Genomic DNA, 12,756 nt, shown 5'->3' on the forward strand with positions numbered 1-12,756 from the left:
AGGAAATGGAGGCAGTGAAGCTTGACTGTAAGAATCAGTGTAACTCAAAATATATAAAGCATAAACCTAAAAAAAACAAACCCCTTGCTGTCAAGTCAATTTTGATTCATAGCAACTGTATAGAACAGAGTTGAACTACCCATAGGACTTCCAGAGAGTGCCTGGTGGATTTGAACTGCCAACCTTCGGTTGGCAGGTAAGCTCTTAACCACTGTACCGCTGGGACTTCATATAAAGAATACATGTATTTTACTTATCTTTTAAGAACATTTACGTCTTGGGGCACTATTAAAATTTTAAACCCATTTTAAAAATTTCCCAGCCAGGTCTGGTTGGTTGTCGCAGTACTGAAGGGAGAACAGACATACGCCTTAGAGACATAGCTTACATGTTTTTTCTGGGCCCAAAATCAGTCACATCGATGACTCCCTGCTCTCAGTGTAATCTCAGAAAGTTCACTCTTACTCCTGGGATATGGCAAGAGCCTAACAGTAGAAACAGTAAGGCAGATGTAGTTCCAAATCAGTAATGGTCCCATTACTACCACTGGTCAGGTCTAAACCCTGTGGGCTACAGGTGAAATCTTGCGTACATCACTAACCTCACTAAACTCTAGGGTATTCACAAGTAGAGAAGAGGAATTCTCAGATCTTAGGCTTATAGAAAATTAGCACTTCTCTAAAAAAAAAAGGAAACAAATACCATTCTATGAGATCCACGTGAACAGCTGCCATGACTCCAAGTGCTGCTTTTGTAAGCCCGGAAAAAGACAACTTGGTTGAGCTAGGTATTGTTTTTGTTTGGCAAACTACAAGACAATCAATGAGTACTTTTCTCCCTTGGAAACAGACTAGTCTGAAAGACAGAGTGGGTGGAGAAAGTTAAGTCTCCTCCATTTGTAGCTATGCAGCTTGCGTATCTCAAGGAACCAAGCCTGGCACAGGCTATGTCCACACGTGTGTGTGCATGCCTTCTCCCAATTGCATAAGGTAGATGGGTAGAGTGTGTTAATTTGTTAGGTGTTACTGCAAGATGGAATGCTATTAGCACTCTTTTTTATTTGGAATATACTTCGTTTGGGGGTCCATCGGGAGCAGTTAATCTCTTGGGATGGTTTGGAAAGCTTCATTAAATTCAATGAAGGAAAAATAAGTGTAAGTCGTTCTAAAAATAATCATGGAATTTACTCTGTTTAATTTGCTGGCCCAAATGCTTCTCAAGTCAGTAGTGACCAAGGATTCATAGCATTAATGAACAATTACCATATTGCTGAAATCAATACCATATTTAGCCTTAAAAGCCTACTTGTTAGTGGTGCTGAAAGAGGCCAAAAATCATCAGTAGCCGGGGAAGCATAAAATGTACTCTCTGTTGACGAAATGATCTCTTTAAATTAGGGTTTAGCTATTCCAACACTAATGTTAGGGAATTTGCTTTATCATTGTTACCTTCTGGCCTAGAAACAGAAACATTTTATACTGTGGTTCATCCTGTACCTTTTTTCAAGCCTAAACTCATGTTTTTGTTTAAAAACAAAGAAAGCTTACATAATCTCTCCTCACAGTTAGCTTTTCCAGTAATTATCTGTTGCTTGGAATCAGTGTCAGCCAACCAAGTTCAGATGGTAAAAGAATGTTTGATCTGCAGTGATGTGATTTAGAAGCCTGTGTGCATGGAAGGTACAGCTATGCACATGCAGTGAACATATTTATCTAATTTGACTGCCAGTGATTTAATTAATGTTTGTCAAGCACTTTGAACATGAAAAGAACGATCTGAAAGCTGAGAGCTATTACTCATAATCATTTTTTCTATTTGTTGAACTAAAATTAACATACAAATGTAATACTCTTATGGTATGTTTGAGAGAGGTGCTCCTATCCTAACAAGCTCAGTGGACCACACTTTAAGAAAGTTTCATTAAAACTTCAAGCCTCTGGTTTCTCAAAGTCAAGCTTCAAGCTGGTTGAGTATCATCCATCAGTAGATTTTGAAGCATAGAGGCTAAATAAACAACAGTGACAGCTTGAGGAAGTATATGCACCTGTTGATTGAGAAAATGTTAACAGGGGCAAATCTAAAATAAGAATGCATACCACAACCTGATTTTCAAGAAATTTTTGTGCATGCCTATACTTAAAATTACTCACATTATCATCTTATTTCTTATAGTCTTCTCTCTGAAGAATAACAACTAGTGAGCATAGAGCCCTTGAAACCATCAGAGAGAGGAAGAACTGAAAAACTCTATTTTAGCACTTCAAGGAGAAGCAAACATAATATTTTCCATTATTGCTTTTTCTCCAAGTGAATACAAGAGAAATTGACAAAAGAGGAAGAAAACTTGAGAAGGAAGTAAGAAGCCTGGACAGAGGCCCTGATCTGGCGTTACCTCGCAGGCAGAGATTTGGGCAGTGCTATATTCATATCTACAATGGGTTGATGAGGTATTTATCCAAATCCCCAGAATGATATGGCAGAATGGACTCCCTTATGAAATAGAAGGGGTGACTCAAAAAGACATTGACTTTCCCAAATGACTTATTTTTTAATTTTATTTTCATTTCATTTAAATTCTAGTGCCTTGAAGAGAATTTTTAAGCTACACTTCAATGCAGAAATTTTCCATGTGCACCATGTGACACACATACCTTGGTTGAAAAAACCTGATCTGTATGCTGAGCAAATAATCTGAGAAGCTGAACTGTATGAAGAACAGGGAATCAGGATTGGAGGAAGACTCGTTAACAACCTGCGTTATGCAGATGACACCACCTTGCTTGCTGAAAGTGAAGAGGACTAGAAGCTCTTAATGATGAAGATCAAATGTTGCAGCCTTCAGTATGAATATACCTCAATATAAAGAAAACAAAAATCCTCACAATTGGACCGATAAGCAACATCATGACAAACAGAAAAGATCGAAGTTGTCAAGGATTTCATTTTACTTGGATCAACGATCAACACCCACAGAAGCAGCAGTCAAGAAATCAAAAGATGCATTGTATTGGACAAATCTGCTGTAAAAGACTTCTTTAAAGTGTTAAAAAGCAAAGATGTTGCCTTGAAGACTAAGGTGCATCTGACCCAAAAGATAGTGTTTTCAATCACCTCATATGCATGCAAAAGCTGGATGATGAATAAGGAAGACCGAAGAACTGATACCTTTGAATTGTGGTGTTGGTGAAGAATATTGAATATACCATGGACTGCCAGAAGAATGAACAAATCTATCTTGGAAGAAGTACAAGAATGCTCCTTAGAAGCAAGGATGGCAACACTACGTCTCACATACTTTGGACGTGTTTTCAGGAGGGATCAGTCCCTGGAGAATGACATCATGCTTGGTAAAGTAGGGGGTCAGTGAAAAAGAGGAAGACCATCGACAAGATGGATCAACACAGTGACTGCAACAATGGGCTCAAGCATAAAAATCATTGTGAGAATGGCGCAGGACTGGGCAGTGTTTCGTTTTGTTGTACATAGGGCAGCTATGAGTCAGAACCGACTCTACAGCACCTAACAATGACAACCCACCTCAGTGCTACTAAACCAAATTTTATTTTGTGGTCTTGGAAATCTGCCCCTTCTGCAAGCTCCCCAATGATTTTATATACAGCATTTGAGAAAGACTTCTGGAAGAGGTATTACTTACCTGGTCCAGTCATCCTTGGCGCACACATGTTATTTGCAGTAATCAGATGTGGTAGGGACAATAGTGTTCACCAAACATTATATAATTCTTTAAGTTTTCTACTGTCTTGTGTAGTTAAGTTAGGGCCACATAACTATTACTGACCAATGGGCTTGATAAGAAATTGTGTGCTATTTTTGGTCCAAAGTTCTTAAGAGCAGGTATAAGTTCTCCACACTTTTGCACCCTCCCCCGTGGCCCTGTAAGCCCATTTTCCAAATGGTGTAGTTACAACAAGGAAGCAATCTGGATCCCTGGGAGCTAGTCTGGAATACCACTGGTCCCTCAGGAGACCTTGTATGAGCAAGAAATAAAACTGTAACAAACAACTGAGAGGTCCAATGTTGTTAGTTACATTGATGTTGTGTAGCCTATCCTGATTTACATATCCGTCTTTCACAGCTTTTTCACTTTGGACCCTATGGTGCACAGTTTACTAAAGGCACAAATGAATACATAAAAATCACAAATAGTACGTAGTATGGTAGTACAGGAGCCCTGGTATCGAAGTCATTAAGAGCTCAGGCTGCTAACTAAAAGGTTGATAGTTTGAACCCACCAGCAGCTCCTTGGTAACTCTATGGGGCATTTCTAATCTGTCCTATAGGGTTGCAATGAGTCGGAATCAACTCAACAGCACACAACATGGCAGTACAAAATGCATCTTAGGTAGTACAGTTCCAGTCCCTCCTCAAGTAAAGAATTAATAAATTCTTTAGCCTACTGCATCTAGGAGAAATGTCTTTGTCCTTGCCATGCCTTTATTCTTTTGTTTTTCTTCATCCTAGTCATGCGTTGGAAACCCTGGCGGTGTAGTTGTTAGGAGTTCCGCTGCTAACCAAAATGTCAGCAGTTCAAATCCACCAGATGCTCCTTGGAAACTCTTTGGGGCAGTTCTACTCTGTCCTATAGAGTCACTGTGAGTCGGAATTGACTCGACAGCAGTGGGTTTTTTCTTTTTTAGTCATGCATTATTAACAGTCCATCTTCTGGGTTCTCAGATGAATATAGTCCCCATGTTAGTCAGAAGTAGATTGGATACTTGTATTTGCTGCTTAAAGTTCACTCTTTGAGTGTACCAGCTGAATTTCTATGGCGTTAGTAAAAAAAAAAAAAAAAAAAACCCAGTTGCCATTGAGTTGATTCTGACTCATGGTGACGCCATGTGTTGCAGAGTAGAACTGCTCCATAGGGTTTTCAAGGCTGTGATCTTTCAGAAGCGAATCATCAGGTCTTTCTTCCGAGGCACCTCTGGGTGGGTTTGAACCACCAACCTTTCAGTTAAGGGTTGAGTGCTTAACTGTTTTCGGCTCCCAGGAACTTTCTATGGCATTAGCCGTTTAAATTCCTAATTTGCTATTGCACAGAGGCGGGCGGTGCTGAAACAAAATAGTTTGCTACTCTTTGTGCTTTATGCATGGCCCTCATGCACCTAGGCCCAGCACCTATAGGAAAGATGAACCAGGCAGCTGTGGTGGAGGGAATAAGAGGTAGAACAACTTCCATACAGGTTGAATACAGAAGTCGCTGAGCTATATTATTTGTTGATCTATCCCTGAAGCATCCTGAGAACAAAAGGCCAGTTTCTGTTATCGAACCATTTCAAAACCACTGCTTAAAAGCTATCTACGCACATAAAGGAGGGGCAGAGGAAATCCTACTTTCACTGATTCTCGAGCACTGAGACTCATTTTTTGGTAATGATGTCCATACTTACCAGTCTTGCAGCTGCTTCAAATCTTTTTTCTAGAAAGAAGAGGGAACTAAACAAAACACAAGCTGGCTATGCTTTGCTTCTCCCGTGAGTAGAGTATGGTTAATAATATTCCTTACGTTTTAACACATCACCTTTCCCTTAATTCACTGACTAAATAGGGGGGGAATATCAAGTACTGTATTCTTTTTCCTATCGCCCTTGCAAAAATTTGCTAAACAAATCCACATCACATTCCTGTAGCTGAGTAGAAGAAACACATGAAATGGACTCATTGAAATGTTTTTTTCAGTTCTATTTAGTATTTATTTGTCCCCATTTTGAAATAGGGCCATGCTGCTTTTGTTCCTATAGAAAAGAAGTTATGATTTAAGAAAACTTTACAAAAGGGAAGCTGATCTTGATGTTATCAAACTTCCCTCTTTTCTTTTAGCAGAATGTTTGAGAAAATGCCAATTGGTGTCGCCTATCATCAGAACATTTCGACATCTGATTGCTTCTGAAAGCTTACTCACGTAAAACTGACTGTTTGACCTTCTTCAATAGATGACATATTCCTCTCTGAAAAATTAGCACTTACATTTGGCTCTGCACACTGAAATACTAAGGCTGGATCAAATGTTTTGGATGAAATGATAAATAACTTATTTACATGTCCCCCCAGTTTTTGGTGGGTGGGCATTGGTATAAACTCAGGCATCCATATTCTTTTGTTGTGACTGTTAACCAGAATGCCATTTTTGTCCAGACTGTCACTAAATAGTTCTGTAATTAGAAGATTCACTCCAAAATGAAAGTCTGAGGTTGATGAGGCAGAACCAGCTATGTTTTAAAGGGAAATTCTTATTAGTACAAAATATTGGAGGACAAACAAAATCAATTTTTACAGGCAGATTAACCAAATTGTTCATTATTGTGGTAAATATTGCAAAAATCAAGAGGCTGGGCTATATTAGCCATACCAAAGCAAGTGCATGAAGTACTGTCGTCTAATTTATGTACAATGATTGTTCATACTAGCATTTTCATAATTTGGGCCGTGACTCATTTTGTTCCATGTGACCTTTGTTCTACAGGATTGGCTGCTATTAGAAAGTAGAAGCGATAAAAATAAAATAGAATTGTACCAGGCTAGCTTAGTTTTTTTGTTTTATTGTGCTTTTGGTGAAGGTTTACAGCCCGAATTAGTTTTTCATTCAAAAATTTATACGCAAATCATTTTGTGACATTGGTTGCAATCCCCACAATGTGTCAGCACTCTCCTCCTTTCCACCCCAGGCTCCCCATGTCCATTCACCCAGTTTTCCTGTCTGTTCTGCCTTCTCCTTCTTTGATTTTGGGTAGGTGTTGCCCATTTGGTCTCATATGCTTGACTGAGCTAAGAAGCACTTTACTTACATGTGTTACTTGATTATAGACCTGTCTAATCTTTGGCTGAAAGGTAGATGTTGAGAGTGGCTTCAGTTCTGAATTAGCAGGGTATCTGGGGGCCATAGTCTTGAGGGTTCCTCCAGTCTCAGTCAGACCAATAAGTCTGATTTTTTTTTGTGTGTGTGTGAATTTGAATTTTGTTCTACATTTTTCTTCCACTCTGTCCGGGGCCCTCTATTGTGATCCCTGTCAGAGTGTTTGGTGGTGGTAGCCAGTTACCATCTAGTTCTTCTGGGCTCGGGCTGGTGGAAGCTGTGGTTCGTGTGGTCCATTAGTCCTTTGGACTAATATTTTCCTTGTGTCTTTGGTTTTTTTCATTCGCCTTTGCTCCAGACATGATGGGACTAATAGATGTATCCTAGATGGCTACTTGAAAGCATTTAAGACCCCAGATGCTACTTACCAAAGTAGGATGTAGAACATTTTCTTTATGAACTATGTTATGCCAGTTGACCCAGATGGCCCCCAAAACTGTGGGGCCCAGCAACTTGGTCCCTCGAGGTGTTTGAATGTGTCTAGGAAGTTTCTATGACTTTGCCTTGGTCAAGTTGTGCTGACTTCCCTATATTATGCGTTGTCTTTCCCTTTACCAAAGTTAACACATCTACTATCTAGTTAGTGATTTACCCTCCCCATCCCTCCCCTGTCTCATAACCATCAAAGATTGTTTTTTCTTCAGTTAAACCATTTCTTGAGTTTTTGTAATAGTGGTCTCATAGAACATTTGTCTTTTTGTGATTGACTTATTTTACTCAGCATAACTCCCTCCAGGTTCATCCATGTCATGAGATCTTTCGTGGATTCGTCATTGTTCTTTATTGCTGCATAGTATTCCAATGTGTGCATGTACCATAATTTGTTTATCCATTCATCTGTTGATGGGAATTGAGGTTGTTTCCATCTTTCTGCTATTGCAAACAATGCTGCAATGAACATGGGTATGCATATGTCTATTTGTGGGATGGTTCTTATTTCTCTAAGATTTCTTCCTAGGAGTGGGATTGGTGAATTGTATGGTATTTCTATTACTAGCTTTTTAAGGAGGCGCCATATTGTTTTTCGGAGTGGTTGTACCATTTTACATTCCCACCAGCAATGCATAAGAGTTTCAATCTTCGCGCAACTTTTCCAACATTTGGTTAATTTCTGTTTTTTGTGTGTGTGTGTGCCAGTAATGTCAGGGTGAGATGGTATCACATTGTAGTTTTGATTTGCATTTCTCTAATGGCTAAAGGAAGTCCAGGTGGCATAGTATTAAGAGCTCAGCTGCTAACCAAAAGGTTGGCAGTTCTAATCTACCAACTGCTCCTCGGAAACCCTATGGGGCAGTTCTACTCTGTTCAATAGGACCGCTATGAGTCAATTGACTAGACAGCAACGGGTTTAGTTTTTTTTTTTTTTTAATGACTGATGATCTCGAGCATTTCCTCATGTGTCTGTTAGCCCCCTGAATGTCTTCGCTGATAAAATGTCTGTTCATATCCTTTGTCCTTTCGTTGTTGAGGTGTTGAAGTATTTTATAGGTTTTAGAGATTAGACCCTTGTTGGATACGTCATAGCCTGAATATTTTTTCCCAATCTGCAGGTTCTCATTTACACTTTTGATGAGGGTGTAAGTGCTAAATTTTTTGGATAGTTTAGGCTTTTTTCCAAGTGTCCCTATAAGTCAGAATCGACTCAAGGGCAAAGGCTTTGTTTTTTTGGTTTTTTTTTTTTAGGGTTTTTAAAACACACTTGAACAAAAGACTACTAGTACTAAGTAATCTGATACCTTTACATCTTATAGGCAACCCTGGTGGTGTAGAGGTTAAAAGCTATGGCTACTAACCAAAAGGCTGGCAGTTCAAATCTGGCAGTCGCTCCTTGGAAGTCTGTGGAGCAGTTCTACTCTGTCCTATAGGGTCACTATGAGTTGGAATTGGCTTGATGGCAATGAGTTTTTGCTTTACATCTTTATAGTAGGTTAGAATACTTGAAAAGTAGTTTTTTTTTTTTAACTAAGGACATTCAGTAAGATATGTTTTTGTGGCATATCATTTCAACATTTAAAAAGGTTGAGGAGAAAAATTAAGTTAGGTAAGCATGGTCTTTTCCCTCTTCATTTTGCATCATTAATACTTGGTTTTCCTTTGGGTCTAGATGGGCATGTTGGCAGGGGCCGGGGGAGGTATTTCAAAGAAGTAGCTTAATAAAGCAATTTACTGTCAGCAGGTCACCATTAACAAACAAATCTTTTATAAATTATGAGACTGAGTAGATTACAAGAGATGGGGTGAAAATCACTGGAAAAAAGAAAAAGCACAATTTCCTAGAGGTTTTCAAAAATGATGAAAGGGCCTAAATGTTCATGTAAGAATACACACATAAAAATTAACTTCTTAAAGTTATTTCACTAAATATTTTTAAACTTTTATTTTGAAAATTCCCAAACATACACAAAGAGAGAGAGAATTACTATAGAAGGGACCCCCATGAAGTTAGTGACTGTTTTGCTAAGCTTGTTTTAACTCTTGCCCCTTCTTTGGTGTTGTTTTTGTTGCTGGAGCTTTTTTTTTTTTTTTTTCTTTTTTTAAATCCTTGGTATCATGTCATTTGACCCCTGAATGCAATAGCATACATGAAAAAAAAAAAAAGAATATTTTCTTATGTAATCATAATGCAATTATCACACCTAATTATGTTTTAGAGCCCTGGTGGTGCAGTGGTTAAGAGCTCAGGCTGCTAACCAAAAGGTCAACAGTTTGAATCCACCAGCCGCTCTTTGGAAACTATATGGGGCAGTTCTACTCAGTCCTACAGGGTTGCTATGAGTCAGAATCAACTTGACGGCAATGGGTTTCGTTTTGGGTTTTAATTACTTTTTAAATGTTTATTCTCATTTCCTATAGGCCTTAAGTTAATGACTAGCATTTTCTTATTTGATTTTTATCTTTACCTCTTTCTCCTTTATAGGCATTCCTTCAATTAGCAAAAGAAAAATCTGTACTTACATGAGGTTATTTTTAGCATATCCCTGGGACCCTCCCTATGCCTTTCTCTGGCATCGTGTGTTACTCAGAATCATTGTGCAATGGTTAAGCACTCCCCCGCTAACTCAAAGGTCAGCAGTTCAAACCCACCAGTGGTTCTGTGGGAAAAAAGATTCCAGTAAAGGGTCACTATGAGTTGGAATCGACTCGATGGCAACAGGTTTTTATGAGCATGTACTGGAATATGGTAGATCCTGATCTCATCTGAGTAATATCTTACAAAAGAGGAAAACAGACACCGAGAGTTAAACAGAAGAAGGAAGACCACATGACCACAGAGGCAGATGCAAGCCCAAAAATGCCAAGCAGCCACCAGAACCTAAGAGATAAACATGGATCGATTTCTCAATCAGAGCCCCCAGAAGGTTTCAACACAGCTGATTCCCTTATTTGGAATTCTAGCCGCCAGACCTGAGACAATAAATTTCTTTTCCTTAAAGACACCCATTTTGTGGTATTTTGTTACAGGGAGCCCTAGAAAACAAAGACCTTACACAATGAGGCAAAGGTGGTTCCCTAAAGCCTGACCAGGTGCTGATACCAAAAGAGAGAATTCATGCCTGGAAGGCAAATTCAACAGTGGGTCAGGAGGAGAATATAGAAACTCCTCCTTCTCACCAGTAGCTATGTGTCCTTCAGTCCTTACTGGTGGATCATCGAAGGCCAGGCTTTCTTGCCAACTCTGGCTTTCTTCTCTTTTCTATGTCTATGCTCTACTGTAAGTACTAATAGTACCACTAACTACTATGCTATGGATCGAACTGTGCCCCCTCAAAATATGTGTTGTAAATCCTAGGCTCTATACCTGTAGTTATAATCCCCTTTGGGAGTGTGGTTCATTCTTATGTTAATGAGACAGTATTAGTGTAGGATATGTCTTAAATCAATCTCTTTTGAAATATAAAAGAGATTAAACAAGCAAGCGAACAAGTAGAGATGGGGGACCAGAGATGCTGAGCCACGTGAAGATCTCCCAGGACCAGAAGCTCAAGAGACAAGGGCCTTCCTGCAGAGCTGAGGGAGAAAGAAAGTCTTCCCATAGAGTCCGCACCCTGAATTTGGACTTCTAGCCTCCTAAAGTATGAGAAAATAATTTCTGTTTGTTAAAGCCACCCATTTGTGGTATTTCTGTTGTAACAGTACTGCATAAATAAGACATACTAGCAAATTAGTACTACTAAGAGTTGAGTTATTGCTCTTACTGGGCCCCCTTTCTTCATGCCCTCTTTATCAGTTTCCACATACCTACAATATCCAAGCTGCCAGAGCTGATATGTTCTGTGCACCAGATACCATCCCATTGTCTTTTTGGGGCTAGTAAGAATGGATTTTTAAAAACCCACTCTAAGTTAAAACACTCCATTTCCTTTTTGTCTCTTATATTTGCCCGTTATCACTTTTCCTTCTACTTTACTATTGTAATAAATAATATTAATTTAAAAACCTGAATCATCCCTTATGCCCTTTCTGCCAGAACAATCTTCTTCCCTACACACATACACACACACACATACACACACACACACACACACAAAAGTTTTGTCAGGGCCCAGTATGGCACAAAGCAGGCATACATTTAATATTGAAATTTAATAAGCTATGGCTGCCAACCAAAAGGTCAGCAGTATGAATCCACCAGCTGCTCCTTGGAAACCCTACGAGGCAGTTCTACTCTGTCGTATAGGGTCGCTATGAGTCAGAATTGACTCGACAGCAATGGGTTTGGTTTGGTTCTATAGGAAATTTAGTACTTTACCAGCTTGCTACATAATGGAAGAGTTGAGAGTCTATTGATCTAAAGGATATGGTATTTTTTTCTTCAGGGCCAAATGTTATAACCAGTGTTTAAGTAAGAGGATAAAAGGAAGCGAAGCTATTTATGCATTATTTTGATTTCCAAGTCATCTAGTTTCTCCTATCTGATTAGCCCATTGAAAGCTCCAGATCGTCTAGAGATAAGGTATTTAGAGTACTTGGGAGAGTAGATCAGGAAAGCTTGTGGTTCGTCTTCCAAACCTTCTCATCTCTTCTTTCTTTCTGTGTTTCCCGTTTCCCAGGGAGGAAGATCCTGACGTCCCATCAGATGCTGGAGGCACATTCTGAGAAATTGTGGGGGTCGAAGAAGGTCACACAGCAACAACAGCTTTTCCAGTCTCCGCTCTGAGACCCAGAGTCTCCTTGCTTGCTAGCTCCTTCCTTTCAACTTCTTCCTCCCTCTCCTTCACTCCAAAAAAAATAATTTCCCATCTTCTCTCATATTTCAAGTCCTGACTTAAATCCAGCGAAACATTAATTTTTTTGAATAAATATTTATCTTGGAAAACATTCATAATATTTTCTGTAATTGAAAAGTGGGCTTCAGAATACTACATATCATTCCATTTATTCATGTGAACATATATCTCTGCATAGGAAAGAGTGTAACATTAATTTAAAAAAATTAACAAAACTGTTTATACTGGACACAAAGCCTTGACTACCCAATGTTAAACAAAAACAAAAAGATCTGTATGGCTGGAACTTAAAGAAGAGGAAGAGGCCGTAAGATGAGGTGGAAGCAGAACACGCAAGGTTGTATAGTGCAGGTTAAGGTTTTGCATTTCACACTAAACACAGTACAGATCTATGACAGAAATCTATTTGGAGGGAGAAGACCTCACTCGTCAGGGTACCCTGTCCCTCCCCTCCTGTCTTAGTTATCTAGTGCTGCTGTAACAGAAACACCACAAGTGGATGGCTTCAACAAAGAGAAATTTATTTTCTCACAGTCTAGTAGGCTAGAAGTCCAAATTCTGGGTGCCAACTCCAGAGGGAGGCTTTCTTTCTCTGTCAACTCTGGAGGAAGGTCCTTGCTGTCAATCTTCCCTTGGTCTAGGAGTTTCTACACA

This window comes from Elephas maximus, chromosome 6 (genome assembly GCF_024166365.1).
Source record: "Elephas maximus indicus isolate mEleMax1 chromosome 6, mEleMax1 primary haplotype, whole genome shotgun sequence".
NCBI classification, from domain to species: domain Eukaryota; kingdom Metazoa; phylum Chordata; class Mammalia; order Proboscidea; family Elephantidae; genus Elephas; species Elephas maximus.